The following is a 22,673-nucleotide window of genomic DNA, read 5'->3' on the forward strand; positions in this document are numbered from 1 at the left end:
ATATCGCTATATTACGAAACTGTTTAAATGAAACTACCATAACTAACACTTCATATCATACAATAAGGAAAAAAAATAGCGCTAAACAAAAAGTACTTCCGGGGCTAACGGCATGTTTACCTTGGTAACGGGCATATGTAGTTTTTTCTTAGGGAAATGAAAAGTGTAATTACTACTTAAGAGATACTCTTGCTGTTGTACTGTTAAATGTCGGTGAATAATTCTACTTATAACTGGTCTTCTGATTGGATCTTTGCACAGCGAATATAGCTTTTATCAGGTTATATGCTCCGAATAGTACAGAGCATGGGAACAAGTACGAATATTTCAGCAACTGGAATGAATTATAAGTCCAAAATTGCAAGAATGCAAGCGTGTAACATTGCTGACACAAAGCACTATGAAAGCATTTATAGTTCATGTATTTAAGGGTAGGGTGATTTTGTTTTACTCAGTAAAGTTAATGTGTTATTAAGTTTTCTGATTAAACATTAACTTCTGTCTTCAAGTTTTGAACTAATTGCATTGCTCTTTAAAGCATAATAGATTGCCAGAAGAAACACTAAGTTATAGAGAAAATGGCTGTTGGTACTTGAATCCATATGCTGATGAGAATTTGATTTAATTTTGATACAGATGTGTTATATTCTATGCACTTTTAAATTTACTGGCTACAGTTTGGATAAACCAAAAATCACTGCATTATGCTAGATCACGTTGCTAGTCTTGCAGCATTAAAATTGTATAGGTAGCCTTTGCAAATCACAACAAAGAGTTCAAAAAGGAACACTTTCTTATTTATTTATTTTTTTTATTCAGAGAATGTTTTCTGATATTGCACCATATGCAGTCAGTGATAATGAATCACTGTGTAGATATTAATGAGGTTTTTGTAATGTGTGTGCCTTTGAACATATTTGATCTTATGAAGAAAATCGGTAATTGTAGGAGAAACAAGGCTAAATCTGTATGTCTGAGGGCTATAGTTGTAGCACTAAACTAAACTCACTGACACTATGTGGTAAATCATAGTCAGCGAGACGTTTATTTTGACCATCAGAATACCCACTAGCAGAGAGAAGAACACGGATATATTTGTATATATGTAGTTTGTATTATATATGTGTATCAACATTGATATGTGTAGCCTCAGCAATAAAAAAGTTCCAAGTCATTACCCACAAATCTTTCTCCATTGTAGAAACCTGGTTCAAAGAATCAAACCTCCTACTCAACACCATACCTCTCAACCTCTTAGTGCAAGAAATCTGGACAAAGCCTGACAAAATGGGGGGACAAAGGCCCAAAAATAAGGACAGATTTCAACTGTTGTTCTTATAAACTTAGAAAGTTGTTAGAGTAACAGGATTTGTGTTGATACATTTTATGAAGGATTTGAAGTCTGAAACTCAAATGTATGCCATTGTTTATTGACCAAACAAAAAGAAAAACAAAGCAAACTACTCAAACATGAAAAAACTCTGGAGTCACAAGACCGAGTACTAACATTGATTTATTGAATCGCTTTTTGTTTGTTACAAAGTACAAACTTCTTCAGATAAAAACTTATTACATATTACATCCTTTAAAAAAAAAAAAAAAAAAAAAAACATTCCCTGTACCATGTGAGCTAGAACAGAGAATCAGACCATTTAATAATAATGACCTGACCATCACAACCCATTCAGAAAACGGAAGACTTCAACCACTGATTTGCCAGAAAACAACAGATTTTATGAGGAATAGACCAAAAAATATGAGGCAAAAATCTGGACAGTTTAGAGGTATGCAACCCCAAGAAAACTAAGTTAATGCTACTTTTTACCTCAAAACGCTGCCAAAACCAAAAGCACTTTTTTTACCAAAAAGTCAGCAAAGAATATTGAAACTGTAACTCATAGTAAACTTCTAGGCATTATAATAATGACAATCTCAAATATGACCAGCATATACTGCACAGGATTAAATCTACACACCAGAATCTTGGTGCCCTTTGTAGGATCAATGAATTCCTTACAGGTACTCCAAGAAAAACTCTAACCACCACCTTCTTATTTCCGACTCTCTTATACACTGCTCCTATCCTAACAAAATAAATGATACTTAAAGAAAGCAACTTGCCTCCTGCTGCAATAAAATAGCTAAATTTGCTACCAGTCTCCCTCATAGGGCCCACCATTGTGATAGCTTAAATTACTGTCTTGAACTACACAACTACCTAACATAGTCACAACTAACTACAGCACACAAAACTCATTCATCATCCAGAAAAATGCCCTGCGCTACAAAACTTATTACTGCCCTACTGTCCCGCAAGGGACTTCTGCTCTAGTGACAAATTCTTATTACTTACAAATAAGTCAAGTAATGTTGCAGGAGACTTGCTCTATTCCCAGTATGTTGCTAAACTCTGGAATAGTATCCCCATGCAAATAAAATTCTCAGACAAACTCAATAGTTTGAAACCACTGCTTAAGCAACATCTTAACCAGTCGTGGTCCTGCACATGTTCATTACAAGACTGAGACTTTGTCTTCACTGTACAATACTTTCAAAATACTCTGCTTAAACAGAACACTCTCAGCCTCTCACTGAAATGACAAAATAATTTTTATACATAACTGCTGCCTGTACAATCCATTAAGTTGCATGTGGGCTTTCTCTTTAGTAACTTCCACCTCTGTAAAATCTTAGAATGTATAAATGTAACTACTGTTTGTGTATAAATGTAAATAGAAATAGAAATACTCTCTGTTTATGTAAATAGAAATATAAATATTCTCTGTTTAACTGGAACTTAGTATAATGCAGTGTAAGCAAATGGAGCTTTTCTCCCTGGGCCTCCACTGAAAATGGATATTAGCCAGTTGGACTTTTACAGTAAATAAAGAAAAAAATAATAAATACATTTTCTCAGACAAAATTGCAATCTATAAAATTATACAAACTGACATTTCTTTAGTTTTGCATCTGGGAATAGCTGAAGTTTAAAATTACAGCATTTTTGGCTTGTCAGTAACACCATTACTTGTATGCTTAACCTTCAGCCTTTTATCTCCTGAATCGGGGAAGAAGGCCCTAAATTAGAGACACATTTTAAGGAATTATGCTACTGAGAAAGGTGGCAGAATATAATAAGAAACAGTGAATTAACATACACATTCTTAAACATACTACATCTGCAACTTTAATCATTATCATTATTTTTTACATAAATCAGCCACATTTCCTTAAAAAAACAACATTTTAAGAGGTGTAGATATGATCAGGGACAGCTAAGAGGTATGCTTATAAGGAACAGGTTTCCTTTTGGAAATAATAAAGGCTTCACGGATAAATGGCAAGTCAAGGTGCATAGTGCTAACTTCAACCTGCTTCTGAATGCAAAGTTGTAGTCATGCATACTCAAGTGTTCCTAAAGAGAGCAATTTCTTTCTGAGCAACTCATAAAATGAAGGACAGTTAGTTGCATAAATGCAAATGACTATAAATTAATGCATAGGAAAGCCCAATAGTTTGAAAATTAATAGGTTCATAGGTTCATACTAGGCTATCTGCCCTAGGGCATTTATAAGCCTAGCCAGAGTGTGTGCGGCTTTCACCACCCCTTAGGATGAGAATACTATACCCATTAGTTTGCTGTGCCTCTGTCCAGCAGTTACACAGAGATGATTCCCGGGGTAAACCTATGATCTCCCATCCACTCGTCAAGATTTCTCTTGAACAGAGTCAGTGAGGGGCTCTGCCTCACATGGACTGGGATTCTGTTCCATAGTGTAGGGAGTCTCTGGGTGATGAATCTGTCCCTCCAGCATGTCCTATTTATATCCATGTTGAGGTTTAAGTCTCTTGCTCTCGTGGCTCTGGTGGATTTGGATTTTTTGAGGTGGAGCATGTCCATTAATTCCGGGTTGGACATGGCCTTGTATGTCAGGCACAGATCACCTCTGAGCAGACGGTATGCGACTGAATAGAGCTGGAGTTTCTTCAGTCGGGCAGCATATGACATATGTTTGAGCCCCTTTATCCTTTTGGTGAGGAACTTTTGGGTCTTTCCAACTGCTGCAGGTGTCGGGTAAGGTACATTCCGAATGGGGCGTTGTACTCAATCATTGGTCTGATAAGTGAAGAGTACAGGGGTACAATGACCTCTCCTGATCTGGATGTGAATCCCTTCATGATCAGGTGGGCAATGTAGAAGGTCTTCCTAACCACTTTGGCAATGTGAGTGTCAAAAGAGAGGTTACTGTCAACTTGGGTCCCCTAATGGATTACCACCTATGTGGTAATTAGGGGTTACCTTGTTTTTCCCAAAGGGTATGACTATACATTTTTTGGCATTTAGCTTAAGGCCATGGCTCTGGCACCAGTTATCCATTTCTATGAGACCTCTCTGGAGGATGTCTGTGTCTGATGGAGTGCCAATTATGGTGCCCAGTTTGCAGTCATCTGCAAATTTTGTCAGCCTCAATCCCCCTATGTTTGCCTGCACTTCAGAAAAATAAATGCCGAACAAGAGGGGGCCCAGGACTGAGCCCTGTGGGACACCGCTCGTGACCGGCTTAGAGTCTGACATGGCACCAGCAACTCTAACCCTGTGGTTTCTGTCCTTGAGCCAGTTTGCAACCCATCTTGTGACATATGGGTTTACATCTAAGCTGGTGAGCTTTTCTATGATGCCCGAGTGGGGTATTGTGTCGAACGCTTTTGCTAGGTCAAGGTAGGCTGTGTGAACTGCCTTACCCTCATCAATGGCCTTAGTGACTGTTTTGAAAAAGTCGACCAAGTTCAAGAGGCAGGATCTGCCCTTGACAAAGCCAAATTGGGTAGGATCCAGTGTCTGTAGGTCCCCAATGTCTTTATTTATGAGTTCCATTATGATCCTCTCCATAGCTTTGCAGACGAGGCTCGTCAAGCTTATGGGGCAGTAATTTCCAGGGTCCGTAGAAGCACCGCCTTTGTGGAGTGGGACCACAGTTGCCGTACGCCATTCTTTGGGTATGTATCCTGTAGTAAGGCTAAGATTAAACAGCAGCCTTATGTGTGGGTTTAGTTCCTCATTGAGTTCATGTAGCACACAGCCGGGGACACCGTCCGGTCCCATTGATGCTGTGTTTTTTGCTTTAGAGAGAGCAGCTCTCACCTGGGCATCTGAGATGTTTGGGAGGCTAGACTCTGGTGGGATAGATATTTCTCCTTTGGGGAGAAATTTGCACTGAACCTGTCTGCCAGTATGTTGGCAATGTCTGTGCGTTCAGTGATTTTTGTATCATTTTGGACTAATTCTGAGCATATCTGGGAGTTTCCACCCAGGCTTCTAACATAGCTAAAGAAGGCCTTATGATTGTCTTTTGTGTCTTTAGCGATTTTTCTCTCAAAGTTGGCCTTGGATGATTTTATGAGTGATCGTAGTTTTTTGCTAGTATTGATCAGAGATGCCTTCCCTTTTAGGGATTTTGCTCTGTCATGTAGTAGCTTTCTCCTTTTGTTGTAGAGTTTGTTTATGGCTGGGGTCCACCAGACCGGGCGCCTGCCTTTGGTGGAAAGGGTCTTGATTTTATTAGGGATTGCTTGATCCATACATTCCTGGAGGTGCTCGTAGAAGGCATTTGTAAGGGTTTCAGCAGCGTGGGTTGTGGTTTCCACTGGCTCGGGGGCCTTAAAGGATACCACTCCAGTCTTAAGAAGTGTGAAGTTTGCTTTTGAGAAGTTCTTCACTGTGGTCTTTTTTGCTGGGGTTGGGGGCGGGATGTGGATCTCCAGTGAGATTAATTTATGGTCTGATCTCACCAATGAGGGATATACTTCCGGTGTGGAGCATTTTGTCCCCATGTTTGTGATGATTAGGTCTAGTATATTTTCTTCTCTTGTGGGAATGGTGACTAGTTGTTCCATAGCATTTGAGTTTATGAACTCCAGGAACCTTTGGGCTAGGGTGTTGGGGCTTGAGTAATGTTCCCAGTCTATGTTTGGGTAGTTGAAGTCACCCAATATGATGGTGTTTGGAGAGACATTCATACTCTCCAGTGTCTTCAGGAAGGCTGTGTGGGTTTCCTGAGTTTGAGAGGGTGGTCTGTAGCATGCTACAAACTGTAGGGCAGTTTTACCTATGGTTAATTGCACCTGGATGGTCTCCGATGCTTCGTGCGTTGCCACTAACCTGGAGGTGTGGGTATCCTTTATGAATATGGATACTCCCCTCCTTTTGTGGTTCGGTCCGATTTTGGGGCGGAACGCATGATATGAGGTATAACCTGATAGTGCTGGGGTGCTCTCAGGAGCCTTGAACCAGGTTTCAGTCACAGCACAGACATCGATGTTCTCCATACTGAGGAGGGCTTCGAGGGCGTGCATCTTGAGGTTTAGACTTCTGGCATTGAGCAGTATTACCCTTAGTTTTTCAATTTTTGTTTTCTAGGGCGGTAGGTTTATCATTTGAGCCTTACCTAAAAAAGGCACTATGGGGTGGCAAGAGCCTTTGCCAATATCCAGAAGCCCAGGGTGACAGGTGCAAGCCGTCCCTTGCGAAGCAGCGTGGCTTGTCAAGCATGTCATCCCAGGCAGACAGACATTGGATCCCCTTAGAATGACACCAGTAATTAAGCCAATTATTAAAGCTGATCATTTTGTCTCTGTATTGTGGCATCATTCTTGGTGAGGGTAGGATACTGCTCAGGGTCAGGGTCATACCGGCCTGGGCTACATAATCTGAGAGCTCCTCTATGTCTCTTTTCATGTAGTCCAGGGAGGTACGTCTCAGGTCGTTCACACCGGCATGGACAATGTGTTTTAATTGCTGTAGGGGTCAACAAATTTAAAATTTGATTATTCTTTCACTGTCTAAGGAGAAGTATTTCAAGAGTTGTACATATTTTTTACTTGTGCTGGGGGTCTCACTACAGGGCTATGAATACAAACTAAAAGTTTCTGGTTACACCCCTGTCTCAGTGATTTTATTTAACAGTTGTACTCATGCAGTCATTCCTTTCTTCGGTTTTGCATCCTATGTAACATCAGATGACACATGCCTTGTCATTTTAATTATTGTGGCCCTGAAGTTGCAAGTGAACAAAATCTACATGCAACATTAGTCCAAATGAGTCATTCAGTCACATCAAAGCTTTCATGTCATCCTTTGAAATATCCATGTGTGTCATGAATTATGAATGGATCGTACCTTACCAAAATTTAATAACTGAGTGCCCCGCCCCTTCTGAAAAAATGTTTATTTCCTTATGTGCATTCAAGGAAGCAGAATATTTGATCAAATGATAAGAAATGCCATATGATTAACATTAAATCAACTTCATTATGGCAGAGCTTTCTCAGTGACAACAAGCTTCATTATCACTGGGGATGTTCTGTCTGAAGTAAACCAGTCAAATGTTTACACTTGTTGCACTGTGGATCATCTCTTGGAAGGATATGCCTTTTAGTATTCCCCATGAAGAAGTAATCATATGTTTCCCAGTAAATAGTCTTTTTTTGTGGTAAAGCAAGCCAGAAAAAAGTAATCAGTCATGCTGTCTTGTCCTGCTGTGGGTATAGCTACTTAATGGAAATGAGACTGTTGTTAATGAAAAAACAAAAAACAGTAAGCAAAATTATTTTTTTGGTGGATGGAGCAGAAAAAATGCAACAGAACAACATGATGGAATTATGCCAAAATTAAAGTTTTAGAGGAATTTGTGATAGACTACAGATTGTATAATGGCTGAGAATATGAGAAACATGGAAATTGGTCATCTTACAGATGCAGATTTTTTGTGATGTCACCAAAAATGTTTGCTTGAGAGTGATTAAAATAAATATTAGGTTAATATTGTACAGTACCAAAATCAATTAATCTGCACCGGATGAGATTACTTTTAATGTTGAGAAAGTTTGCAGGAAGGAAGGATTAGGATTTAGTTTGTAAGACTTTCTTTAGGTTATTCTGTTCACTTAATGTGGAACTAGAAGTTTTGATTACTATATCTATGAACCTATGAGGAGAGAACTGTTAGTCAGGAACTTCATTAGCCTGCTATGCAGAATCTTTTTCTACTAAGCTGGAAGTCACATTAACAGGCATTTAAATTATTTGGTTTCTTCCTAGCTCCATCTTTGTGCAAAGGGGGCCAGTATCACCAACCTGCAGCACTGCTTCAGTACTCCATTAATTAAAGACAGGCTGTAAGTATAGTTGCATCTCACCAAGCGCCACTGCAAACTCTTTTAACACTTTGGGGGTGCAGTGCACTTGGACATTGCAATTCATCTCAAGATTTTTTTGTACTTTTACCGAGTTGGTCTTAAGTCTGTCCATTTGTCTCACTCATACTTGCAGTACCTTTTCTTGTGAAACAAACTGCTTTCATTTTGTTCAAGGTATGGTTCTCAGCCTCTATTTGCCAACTCTGTGACTTTGAGCAAGTCAATTAACCAGGCTGTGCTGCTGGACTGAGTCTGAGAAAGGTCAGTCTTTATCAGTGTTTTACCCGAGTTAACAAATACAAACAAGTAAATAAAGAAATATTGCCACCCTGTCTTTTACTCCATGGCAAATTGAAAATTCACTTCATAATTCTAATTCATGGAATGTTCAATATTTCCTGCCTCCATTGTCAATTACGCACTTCTAGTACTTCCTCTTGTATTTTCCAGTGTATCTGAAATATATTTTTTAATCTGTTTCTCATCCCCATACCTTGTAGTTTCTTTTCTAAAGATATCTTGGCCTGCAGGAGGATTTTTTTTTGCCTTTTTGTACCCTCACAGGCATTTTCTAATTCTGTTACTCCAGCTGTCATCTTTCTGTAAAAGCTTCCTTTTCACTGGCAGCCTTTCTTACTTACCTCTCTCTTAAACCATGCTGGTTGTCTTCACTTCCCATGAGTCATTCTTGAGTGGGAGTGGTAAGCATTAGGTAACCTGTCTACCACATAAGGAGTGGTTCTGGCCCAGAATTTGTAATTATTGGCCGTTTGGGCAATCTTCCATCTCTCTCAACTTTCTGATTCGAAAGCCTGCATTTGCACTTGTTTCTGTCCTGTAACTCGTCTAGTGCAGATACAGATTCTTAGTTTTAGCACTTAAATTTGCTTATTCATACTCAGCACTTGTTCAGAACTTGTAAGCACTAAATAAGCTACTAATTACTATAGCACTCAATCTTCCTCATTACCTAAAGGAAAACAGTTTTTGTACTTACTTTTCTCACTGGCGTTGAGAAAAACAGCTCTTGTACTCACTTTCCTCACTTATCTAGAGGAAAATAGTTTTTTATTCGGGCATGTCCAAGGGTCAGCTCCCAGTGTTCTCCCCTGTCTATCTGATCTTGAGGCAATGTAGAAATTGCCTCATGTACACAGACAACCCTCTCCTCCTACCACCCAACACTACAACCTGTAAGAGATGCACTTATCTAGCCAAACTAGAGGTAAAGTTCTCACCAACCAAGACTGAACCTGACAGTCATGAGGAGATGGTAAACATTTGCACCACACCACACTCATCACATAGTCTCACTACATCTACACCATCAAAATCCACACACAGAAACTCAAAAACATTCACGGAGGCTCTCAATAATCTGCCTAAGCAACAGAGACCTCCAAAGCAGAAACACAAGCAACCTACATCCCCCAACACAACCCAAATGACACATAGCCCACAGATTCAGTGTGCCACTCAAACACAGCCAATAAGGCAAAACAACATACCCAGCACACTAGTCATAGGTGACTCTATAGTCAGGCACACTGATGTCCCACTCACCAGGCTAAACAAGGACAAGGTTACTGTCAGCTGCCTGTCGGGTGCCAGGATCCGCCACATAACCCACACACTCAAGTCGCTCCACAACATGAACAAATATGACTCTGTCATTGTCCATGTTGGTGTGAATGACCTGAGACGTACCTCCCTGGACTACATGAAAAGAGACATGGAGGAGCTCTGCGATCTTGTAGCCCAGGCAGGTATGACCCTAGCCCTAAGTAGCATTCTGCCATCACCCAGAATTATACCGCAGTACAAGGACAAAATGATTGATTTCAACAATTGGCTAAGCTTCTGGTGTAATTCAAAGGGGATCCAGTATCTGTCTGCTTGGGATGACATGGTCAACAGACCACGATGCTTTGCCACAGATGGCCTGCACCTGTCGCCCCTAGGATTCCGGATACTGGCTAAGGCTCTTGCTGCCCCTATAATGCCTTTTTTAGGCAGGGTTCAAGTAACAAATTCACCACCATAACAGGAACAGATAAGCAAAAACTGAGGGTAATGCTACTCAATGCTAGAAGTCTAAATTTCAAAATGCACTCACTCGAGGCACTCCTTAAAATGGAGAACATCGATATCTGTGCAGTGACTGAGACCTGGTTCAGGGCTCCAGAGAGCACACCTGCACTACCAGGCTATAACTCATACCACACTTTTCGGCCATCTAACCTGGACCGAAACACCAAAGGTGGGGGGTTTGTCCATATTCATTAAGGATATCCACACCTCCAGGCTAGTTGCTCAGCATAATGCATCCGAGGTTATCCAAGTGCAACTAACTCGTGGCAAAACTGCAATCCAAATTGTAGCTTGCTACAGATCCCCCACCATGCCTCAGGATTCCCACTCCTCTTTTCTTGATGTACTGGAAAATATTAGGGTTCAACCAAACACCCTAATAATGTGCAACTTCAGCTACCCCACCATTAATTGGGAAAACTTCTCATGTACTAACTCCTTAGCGCAACACTTTCTGGAATTCATAAACTCCAATGCCCTAGATCAACTTATCCACACCCCCACCAGGGGCAACAATATCCTAGACCTAGTCATTACCACCATGAGTGGCCGGTGTTCCACACCTGAAGTCAACTCCTCGTTGGTCTGATCCAACCATAAGCTAATCACCCTTGATATCCACATCCCACCCCCACCCCCCGTTAAGGAAACCACAGTAAGAAATTTCTCCAAAGCCAACTTCATGCTTCTTAAGACAGAAGTAGTGAACTTCATGACACCCATGCAGATGGACAATACAGTTACAACTGCCGAATCCTACACAAATGCGCTCTATAAGCACCTACATGAGTGCATGGATCGTGCTATCCCAAACAGAACCAAGACACTATCCTCCAAAGAAAGGAAGCCAATCTGGTGGTCCCCTGCCATAAACAAACTGTACAACAGAAGGAAGAAACTGCTGCAAAAGAGAGTAAAATCCCATGAGTGGAGGAGCTCCCTGGTCAGCCTCAGTAAGAAGCTGAGATCCCATATAAGATCCTCCAAAGCTAGCTACGAAAATAAAATTGCCACTAATTCCAAGGACAACCACAAAGCATTCTATAGCTATGTCAAGAATCTCAATGGCAACACCCAGATCTGCTCTGAGTTACAGCACAAAGGCATGAAAATTACAGAACCAACTGATATTGCCAACATCCTGGCAGATAGGTTCAGTGCTAACTTTACCCCCTCCCCTCACCCCCCTAAAGGGCCCATATCTATACAGGAAGAATGCAGAGTCCCTGTAATCACAACTACGCAGGTTAAAGCTACACTCTCTAAAGCCAAAAACACAGCATCCATGGGACCGGACAACATCCCAGGCTGCCTTTTACATGAACTTCAGAATGAACTGGCTCCCCACTTAAGCACCATGTTCAATAATAGCCTTGCATCAGGCTTTGTGCCCACTGATTGGCGCACAGCAACAGTTATCCCACTCCACAAAAGGGGAGCCACCACTGATCCCGGGAACTATAGACCTATTAGCCTGACGAGTCTGGTCTGCAAAGCCATGGAACGTATCATCATGGAACTCATAAACAAAGACATTGGTAACCTCCAAACTCTGGATCCCACCCAGTTCGGGTTTGTGAAAGGCAGATCATGCCTCCTGAACCTGATCAACTTCTTTGAGGCAGTCACCAAAGCCGTAAATGAGGGTAAAGTGGTTCACACAGCCTATCTTGACCTCGCCAAGGCTTTCAACACCATCCTCCATTCTGGAATTATAGCTAAACTCAAAAAACTAGGCATAAATCCCTATGTCACAAGATGGGTTGCCAACTGGCTCATTGACAGAACCCACACTGTAAAAGTTGCAGACTCCAAATCTGACCTCAAACCAGTGACAAGTGGAGTACCACAGGGTTCCGTCCTGGGACCGCTCCTGTTTGGTATCTACTTCTCTGAAGTACAGGCTAACACAGAAGGCCTCTGGCTAATGAAGTTCGCAGATGACTGCAAACTAGGAGCCATAGTCAAGTCCCCAAATGATGTGAACATCCTACAGAAGGGCCTCTCTGAGACAGATGCCTGGTGTCAGAGCCATGGCCTTAAGCTCAATGCCAAAGAGTGCAGTGTCATCCCCTTTGGTAAAAACTCTGTACCCATGAACTACCACATAGGCAGCAATCTACTTAACACCGAATGCGTGATAAGAGATCTTGGGACCCAGGTGGACAGTAGTCTCTCCTTTGATAGTCACATCGCCACAGTAGTCAGGAAGTCCTTCTACGTGGCACACCTCATCATAAAAGGGTTCTCGTCCAGGGAAAAAGAGGTCATCATTACCCTCTACTCATCACTCATTAGACCCATTATAGAGTACAACACCCCTTTTGGAATGTACCTCACAAGACATCTGCAGCAGCTGGAAAGGCCACAGAAGTACCTCACAAAGAGGATTACTGGACTCAAACAAATGCCCTACACTGACCACCTAAAAAACTCCAGCCTTACTCCATAGCATATCGCCTACTCAGAGGTGATCTCTGCCTAACATATAAAGCTATGTCAAACCCAGAGCTGTTGGACATGCTACACCTAAAGAAATCCCAATCCGTCCGAGCTACATGCTCTAGGGACCTAAACCTTGTCACCACAATAAACAGGACATGCTGGAGGGATAGATTCCTATCCCAGAGACTTCCCATACTCTGGAACAGGCTACCCATCTATGTCAAGCAAAGTTCTTCATTAGCACTCTTCAAGAAAAATCTTGATGAGTGGATGGGAAATAGGAAATACACCTCGGGGATCACTTCTGTGTCTCTGCTCGTCAGTGGCACAGGAAAATAACTTTCTTGGATGGCGTAAGTCAGGGAACCTTGTTGTCTAGGCTTGCATAGGCCCTTGGGCCGATAACCTAGTACCTACCTATGAACCTATGAAACTGGAATACATTCCCTTATTTTCCTTCTTTAATTCAGTTATTTTTAGTGTTCTTAGTTGCTATCAGGTTTCCATATATTTATTAGTCCATTTCCCCAATAGATTGAATGCTATCCTCTTTTAATTCCAGATTTTCATGCTTGTAATTTATCCCAGCATTAAACCAGGGATAGTGAATCACAGATGTAACATGATCACACACTTGGCTATTCACTCTCATTTCATCTTCTGCTTTAGCCCCCACCTGTATAAATTAGGAATGAGTCAATATTTCTGTGCCTAGGTGGGACTGTCAGTTCCACTGAGTATGTGAATGTAAACAGGTCAAAGCTTCAACCAGACAAAATAAATCTGTCAAAACGTCAACCAGGTGAACAAAATAAAAGAAGTGTATTTTGTGTGTGTGTGTGGGGGGGGGAATGAGCTCCACATTATGTTACTTAGCTATACTAGTTCTGTAGTTGTACAACTCTAGAGAAAAATGAATAGTCTAAAAACTCTGAATCACAGTTGGCACACAGATAAAAAACAAACTAGCAAAAGAAAGATCTATGAGCCGGATAGAGGGGACTTGTATTCTATGAGAGGAAACCTCATGCAGATTATACTCAACCAACAGTAGAGAAGCTGAGTTTCTCACTATTTGCTTAAGCCCATCTTACACTATTTCACACTTTTTCATAACCCTAGATGAGGACACATACCAGCTCATTGCGGGTACATTACATTTCCTGCGAGTGTGGTTCTTCATTTTTGTTCCCATGTGTTAATGCTACTTTTGATTCTGCTAGTATCATTCTTTCTAAAATCTGATGGTCTGTGTACCATTACTGCCCAGCAGGGACTGCAACAAGATGGTCAGCATATCATTCTTATTTTCTTTTTCCTTCCTCATGTCTTCTCCATAGTACCACTTATTTTACCGAACGTATCCAGTGCTACTCTTCCTTTTCAACTTTGTTTTTCCTGTGTTTTTATTACGTCCTGAATCCAAATGCTCTATCACACTCCATAGCAGTGCTTGACCTTGCTTCTGAGTCTGCACATCTCTATATCCCTACATCACAACATGTAAGTAAGATATGTTTATCATAGACTTCTGGCATTGCAGAATAACACTTTCCCTCCCCACTTTCTGTCTTGTTTCTCCATTTATACCCCTTGTGATCATTACACTCTTGAGTAATGAAGATAGTTCTTTCAACTCATTTCATTTTAAAAGAGGTCCTTTGTCATATTTACCTAACTCATCTTTTAGAATGGCCTTGTCAGCAGATTTTGATCCTTCCATACACATTTACTGTTCTGTAACATTGTTATATCACCACTTTCCAGGCAGTCATTGAATTCTGTCCTTCCATATACTTCCAGAACATTTACTGTTCTGTAATTCTGTTTAGCACTAGTGTTCAGCCACTCAATGAATTCTGGTATTCTGTTCTTCCATGTACTTCCACATATGTTTATTATTTTGTAATGCAGTTAATAGCACCATTGCCCAGACACTCAATGAATTCTGTCCTTCCTGGGCTACTTCCACGTGACTCTAGCAGCACTTTATAGGAGGCTGCTTAATGTAAAGTGCTCCATATTTGAACTGTTCGTTGCTGTGCCTCTTAAATAGTATCACTGTCCAGATTACTTGTCTTCACATGAACTGTCACACGGCATTTATTCAATTGTTTCTTAAAACTGTAGTTTTAAGAAGCCCTTTCATATATGCTGGCTTCTGTTGTACTTTGTCATATGCCTATGTAATATTTATTCCACTGGGTCTTATGCAGTTTTCATGTCTTTTCCATATTTTATTCTGTTAATTAACCTTGCTGTCTCTATTACTTGAAGTGATTCATGTGTATTAATTGTCAGTACACCCCCCCCAAAAAAAATAAAAAACACACAGCTTTTTGCATACAGTATGATGACTCTTGCTGATTTTTATCATACAGAAAAAACATACCAGCACGTAGGAGAAAATAAGTTTGTCTTCACTAAGCCACATAAAGCTTATAGTTTCCAGTAAGTAATCCACAATGCTGCAAGTTTAACTTCAGACTAGTTTATGTCATGTGGAAGATTATCAGTGATGATCAAACATGCTGTTCAGCACTAAGAAATCTCTGACAAATCAAACTGGTTCGATGGCGAACTTGAATTTTTGATTACTTTTTTAGTTTTAAGCTTTCTTTTATCTTCACAAAGAAGTAAACTTATTCTTCTTTTATCAGTGTTGGCTTGCTGATCTCTTTGCAGTACTGTGGTGACTGGGATCCTTGCTGATTTTTTTGTTTGTGCTGTATTTAGAAGGGTTGTAGAATTCCATATTATAGTTATCCCATGATACACAAAAGTATTTAGATAATTCTTGATCTCATACCATCTACCATACATAGTAACCCCAAATCTTGTCCATTTGTAGCTTGGCCTATATATTACACAGTATACAATCATAAACAAATAAAAGTCCAGTTTTAACCTTATTTCGTTCGCTTAATATGTAGCACTCGTTTTCTACCAACTTCATGTGCTGCTTATGTTAATAATAATAGTACTTTGTTCATACTTTCATAGCTTTTTCCCCCTTAATGTGGCTTTAATTTAATTTATATATTTACTATTTGTAAACATCCACATTAATATTACCCCCATTTAGTGACCACTCTCCAATTATCTTCACCGTATCTAATATAATCATTAAACCACCCCCATCCTAAATCACCTTAAGCCACAATCCTATCAGAGCATCAATAAACTAAAATCTTATCTTTCCACATGGGACTGGACACCCAACTTCAACACAGGCCACTAACTGCCTCAGAGAAACCATCCTCCTCATTCAAACCAAATTCTCCATTCCCATCAAAAGAGTGATAAAACCAATCAAAAATGACTGGCATCCAAATGAATTCAACTAACTCCTTCAACTGAAGTACGATGCTTGGAAAAACTACAAGCAAATCCCTTCTGCTGAAAGCATCACTCACTTCACTTCCCTGCACAACTTGTCCAAAAATCCATTCTGAGGCACAAATCCCTTGTTCTGAAAAACAAGCAAAACCATACTCCTTCAGAAGCCCAACCACTTCTTGAAAGAAGTCAACTCTTAACCGACATTAAACTCCACAACAAAACAACTCTGCTAATTTCATACAATTTGAGCAAAAGCAATTCAGTCCTGTTGACTTGCACGAAGAATTCAGCAACCTGCCCAGTATAAATACCTCTAACCTCCAACAAATTACCCACCTTTCCACACCTCCACCATTCATAACCCCAATCCAGTTTAAATATATAAAAGCAGAAGAAATAACATCACTTGTAGAGCACCACCATACTGAAACCCCTTCTGGCTCTAACAACTTTTTCCATTGATTTATTCATCACTAAAGGGAATTTCTCCCACTCACACATATATCTATGATCTCTGACTAAACAAAAACAGCACTAATAAAACCTCTCTGTAAGCAAGGACCCCACAGACACTTCCCACTACTAGGCAATCTCCATTATTCAAGCCCTAGGTAAGTTACTCAACAAAATCATTTTTATTCAGTTATCTATCTGAGTACATCAAACAATGTTACCTCATCTCCATTAAGCAACAGGTCTTCTGGCAAGGTCAAAACAGAATGACAGCCCTCTGGTCCCCAACAGACAACATACTTCTTAGTAATGACAAAGGTAAACTCACAGGCACCTTTTTAATTGATCTCACCAAAGTGTTTGACCGTGTGGAACCCTCTTTTCTCCTGGATAAACTAAAAGAAACTGGAATGAGCTCTGACACCATCCTTTGGTTTAAGGACATTCCCTCTAACAGGTACTTCAGAATAAAAATTGGGACACCACTGTCAGATAAAACCACCCTCCACACAGATGTTTCCCAAGGCTCTATTCTTGTTCCTCTCCCTTTTTTCTGTCTTCATTGAAAAGCTCCCCAATGACCTGCCTCACATCCCTATAATATTATATGCTGATGACATCGTCATCTACAGATCCACCAGGAACCTGAAACACATACAATCCCAACTGCAATCCAATTTACAGTCTACACATTTGGCTTATAAACAACAAACTAATCATTAACCCCGCCTGCTGTTTGGGACCCTTGAAAAACTGGCCTACACCTCCAATGATGAACAAGTGCCAGTTTGAACCAACCACTTCCTTCAAGTGTCTTGTGATCTGGTTGGATCAAATCCTAAACTTCCAATTACACACTAAAACAAAACAAAAAAAAACAGGATCGAAGACTACTCCCTTCTTTACTGTGCCAACAAAATCCCTCCTTTTCTAAGCCAGGGTAGCTGTAGAGAAGGGGATCCTACTCTGTTAGCTAGAATATGGCCTACCAATAATTTTCAGCCTCCAAAAAGAACACCAAGACTTTTCAAGCCATTGCAAACAATCTGCAGATTCATCTCTAACTCCTCCTCAAAAGAATATAATTGCTTCACCCGGTACACAGCAAATGAATAGAAAAATCCTGCCCTCACATCCTCAGGAGTTACTTACAGTCAACACCCAACCTCCTTACTCCCGCCACTAACACTGAGCAAAACTAAACATTCTTTCTCCTTCTTAGTCCCAACGCTTTGACTGTCTCTCCCCTCTCAGATAAAAGACATCACCTCCTTATCCTTCTTTTTAATCAGCTGAAATTCTACCTTTTCAAAAAAAAAAAAAACACACAATGCAGCAGCCCCAATAACAGAAACATCTCCTAGAAGCCTACTTACAACTTTTATATACTCTAGCTTATTTCCAATGATTCACCTTCTGTCTTCTGATCTGAGAATCTTGCCTCTCAGCTTTAATGATGGCTACACCCCTTTCCAGGTCTTCAACTCTAACACCACCATCTCAGCATTCTTCATTTACGTCTATTTTCTGTCTTTCTTCTCACTGCAGATTTTCACCAGTAAAGCCAAACACTTTATTTTGGCAGTTATTGTGTTCCTTTATTATACTATGGCATACTTTTGTAAGATATCTATATTTCACCGTGTAATTTACTATTATTTATCCGTTCATTTCTTTCTTCATTTATATTGCATTTTCTTATATCTTTTGTGAAGTAATTCACCCAGGCTGTGCCTGAAAACGGTCAGTATTAATCAGTGTACTTCCCCAATTAACCAAATAAAAATAAAATAACCCCCCTAATTCTTCTTTCCAGTATCTTCTCGACATTGTCACGATACATCACTTCCCACCAATCTTCTTCTGCCTTTTCCTCTAGTAATTCTTGTGTTACCTACAATATGTTATTCATCATTAATCAGTCTTTGACCTTTCCACTCCTTTTCCTTTAAATGCTTCTTTAAAGGTCTTTTCTTCCTTGTCCTTTCGTTAGTATTTCTCTTCTATCTCCTTTTGCTATTGACATCCCCATAATGGTGACCTGTCATGGGTTACATTTCCCCATGATTCCGTGGCTTTCTTGTCACATGTCTACCTTTGCTGTCCTGACTTGATTGTAATTCCTTTATTCCATAATCCAAACATGTTACACTATGTAAGTAGATAAAATAGCTTTGTGATTTATGCATTTGACTTCCACTTTTTGCCCTCCAGTCCATATTCAAAAATCATTTTGTATTTCTGAAATATAGACAGCAGTTCAAATATAGTTCTCAGTTAAAATGTTATTTATTCTGTCACCTTTTTCATTTCTAAATCAAAGTCTGTAAGAAATATTTCATATTTTTACAATAGATTTCTGGTTGTATAGCAAATATTATGCTAAATGCATTTTTAGCTCTACTACAACTGATCTTTTTACTTTATGGTACTTTGCATAACTGCATAATATTTAATTGTATTCTTATTAATTCTATTTTTTTTTGTGGAGTGTAACTCCCACGATCATTGCTTTGTAAAGACGTGGCAAAAAATAAATGCAATTAGTTATAAATCATTATTTGTGTTGTTTATGTGATTAGAATGAATTTCTATACTACAGTACAGTTTTTAAAAGCTGGATATAATAAATATATTTTTTCATATAAAACAAGTTAAGTGGAACAGCATATATCCATCTTAAGTGTAGTGGCACACATAGCCGGCCTTAGGCATAGGCCAACTAGGCGGCCGCCTAGGGCGTCGCTCTGGTAGGGGCGCTTTTCCAGTATTTATTTGGTGTAGGTAGACCAGGATGGGGACACCAGGTAATGTGGTGGGGGGCACCATGGAGCCCTTTTGCCTAGGGCACTAGTTGACCTAAGGCCGCTCCTGGTGGCACATCATGTCTTATGACAACTCAAGCTTCTCAAAAAGCACTTCTCTGCAAACATCCTGTTTGTTTCTCCTTCTACTCTGCTTCCTGGTTCATTCAGCACATTTGTTTGCTCTTCCTTCTGTTTCCTTTCCCATGCTACAGTCCATCTACATTTTCACTTTTGCAGCATTTTGCAATTTAACTGTTGTTTCCTGCTGAGAAAAACTTTACCATGCTGTATTCACTTTTTATTGTTCTTGTGTTACCTCAATCTTGATTCAATCCATGTTTATTCAATACTGTAAAGCTGAGAGTCCAGCATGAGAATCAGACAAGTAAACCACCAACTTTAAACTTTACTTTGGCTTCAGTCTCCTTTTTACTCCCTTTTCATGCCCTTTCTCTACTTCCTTTGTAGTGATGCAGCTTCCTCATCCCCATGGAGTGCTCCGTGGTCCCCCTTTTTCCACAAGGAGCAAGATTATTTACAGTAAACTGTCAGTTAACCGGAACTTAAGCAACCAAAAAAAAAAAAAATTGAAGAAATACAGTACAATTTTCATGTGTTGGCACTTTATGCCCCCCCCACGGCAAAAACATACCTTACATTTTTAGAGTTTTAAAAAGGAAGATAGGAATACATTCCCTCTCTCCCCAACCTAAGAACCAGTCAAACCAAACAAATAGTATAGGGTACAGTATTAGTCAGGCCTATTTTTAATAGTAACTCTCAAGCAACCAGAAACTACAGTTATCCGCCATCTACCAATCCCCATGGGTGCCGGTTAACTGAAAGTTTACTGCATTAGAACAGATACATTGGGTTAAACACATTGCCACATATTATAAATTAATAATAATATAGAACTACACACAAGGATCATACATAAAAGAGAAAAAGCAAACTGTATTCAGTTTCCTAACATATAATTATTCTTTCAGCCCAGCTACGTCATTATGCAACACTACTAATAATGTTTTCTCATGCTCTTCATGCAACTTTGACACACACTTACCTTGCTATGTCTTCTACTTATATTCATTTCCCTTAATTACCTTTGCACAATAGTCCATATTATGTACTATCTCATACACTACCTGCCAAACCTGCATGTCTAAATCCTTCATACTGCACCACACTCATAATATCTGTAACAGCTACTGGCTACTTCCAATTATTTAGGATATACTTAAGAAACTACCCCTTTTATATCACCTCCTTCAGACAGTTAACTTCTAAATAGTTTCCAACACTCCTTAGATCCTTTTAACTTTAGTGTGTTAAACTTTAGTGTCTTTAAAAAATGAAGACAATCAAAAATAGCCATTGGGCCAGTCCACTCACCTGGTAACAAACTTGGCTCTAAATAAAAAAATTGAATTGGATTGAAAAAATTCAGTGCTCTGTCTTTTTCTGGAACCTTCCATAACTGCAACATTTTTCCTGTACCGTAATTAATTTCCTTTTAAAATGATGGCTTAGAATAGTACAGTTGTGTACTCTTACCATAAATGTAGATGTTCGAGTGTGTTCACTGTTGCAATCATCACTGTTGGGTTCTTCCTGCTGGCAGGCAGCCCTCGATCGGCCAGAGTCCCAAAGTCTGGGTCCGACGTCGGCTGAGGTCGCTCCTTCCCTGACGTCAGAGCACCAGGGGTATAAAGGCCTCAGCCGACGCCATTTTCCTCTGTTTTTCTTGCCCCAGATGTCAGGTGCCCCAAAAACAAAAGGTCAGTAGCTTAGTCAGAAGAATAAGCATGCATCAAACTAGAACATAACCAAAAATTACCAGCAAATATACCTCAGAGGAAGAGTAATGCTAAGGAAACACAGACAGTACTCATAAAAACAGCAAAAGAGGGGAAAAGAGGGAGGGTAACCCAGACTGCAACAGTGAACACACTCAAACATCTACATTTATGGTAAGAGTACACAACTGTACTATGTTCATCGTGTTTCACTGTTGCAGTCATCACTGTTGGGTTGAATCCCAAAGCTAAGAAAGGGTGGCTGGAGATGGTACAGAAGGGGTGGCAACAAGGCCCTGCAGGACTGCAGAGGCAAAGCCTGCCCTAGATTTAGAGTAGAGAGGGAGGTTGTAGTGCTTAGAAAAGGTATGCACAGAACTCCAAGTAGCAGCTTCTAAGATTTCCTTGGTAGGAACTCCACTGAGGAAGGCTGCCGAAGTAGCAGCAGCTCTGGTAGAATGTGTCCTAATGCTAATAGGAACTGGTTTGCCATGATGAGAGTAACAGAACCTGATGCAGTGGGCAATCCACTTAGAAATAGTTTGTTTAGTGATTGCTTTTCCCTGTGATGTAGCAGCATAGGCTACAAACAATTGGCCAGTTTTCCTAAAAATCTTGGTCCTGTCCAGGTAAAAGCGAAGCTGCCAGTGCATGTCCAAAGAATGTAAAGGTTTCTCTCCTTCATTTTGAGGATTAGGATAGAAAGTAGGTAAATGAATAGTCTGATTCAAGGCTACTTTAGAAACCACCTTAGGCATAAAAGTGTGGTTAGTCCTCAGGGAAACCCTGTCCTGATGAAAAACAATGAAGGGTTCCACAGCCATGAGTGCTTGCAATTCAGAAACTCTTCTGGCAGAGGTTATTGCTAAAAGAAGAGCAGTTTTTCATGATAAAAACTTTAAATCTGTGGTAGCTGCAGGTTCAAAAGGAGGCAGAGTTAGCTTTTCCAAAACATAGTTGAGATCCCAAGCGAGAACTGGAGCTCTTCTAGGGGGCCTTATATTCTTTGCCCCCCTAAGATATTGTTAAAGTAACGGATGAGAAACAATTGGAGGATTCGTATTGTAGTGTGCAGAAATAGCAGAGGCATGTATTTTGACAGATGAAAAAGATAGGCCCTTATGCAACATCTCTGTTAGGTATTGTAAAATCAGAGGAATGTTTGGAACTGTAGTATCAACACCCTGGGCCTGATTACAGATGCAAAATCTTTTCCATTTTCCTGCATAAGATTTCCTGGTGCTGGGCCTTCTAGCTTCAAGAATTACATCCATTACCTGTTTGGTAAGGGTAGACTTGCTTATAGCCCCTGGATCTGCCAGGCCGCTAGATTCAGAGTTTTGACGGCTGTGCAGGATCCGGCCGTCTTGTTGAGACAGTAGATATGGAATTTGTGGTAGAATCCAGGGCAGACCCTGAACCAAGTTCATCAGAGTTGAGTACCAGAATTATCGAGGCCATTTGGGAGCCAGTAGAATCATTTTTGGTTTGTCCTGTTTGATCTTCAGAAGTACCCTTGGTAGAAGAGGCAATGGAGGAA

The sequence above is a fragment of the Protopterus annectens genome, chromosome 11.part0 (assembly GCF_019279795.1).
Source record: "Protopterus annectens isolate FY-2018-M chromosome 11.part0, PAN1.0, whole genome shotgun sequence".
Classification (NCBI taxonomy): Eukaryota; Metazoa; Chordata; order Ceratodontiformes; family Protopteridae; genus Protopterus; species Protopterus annectens.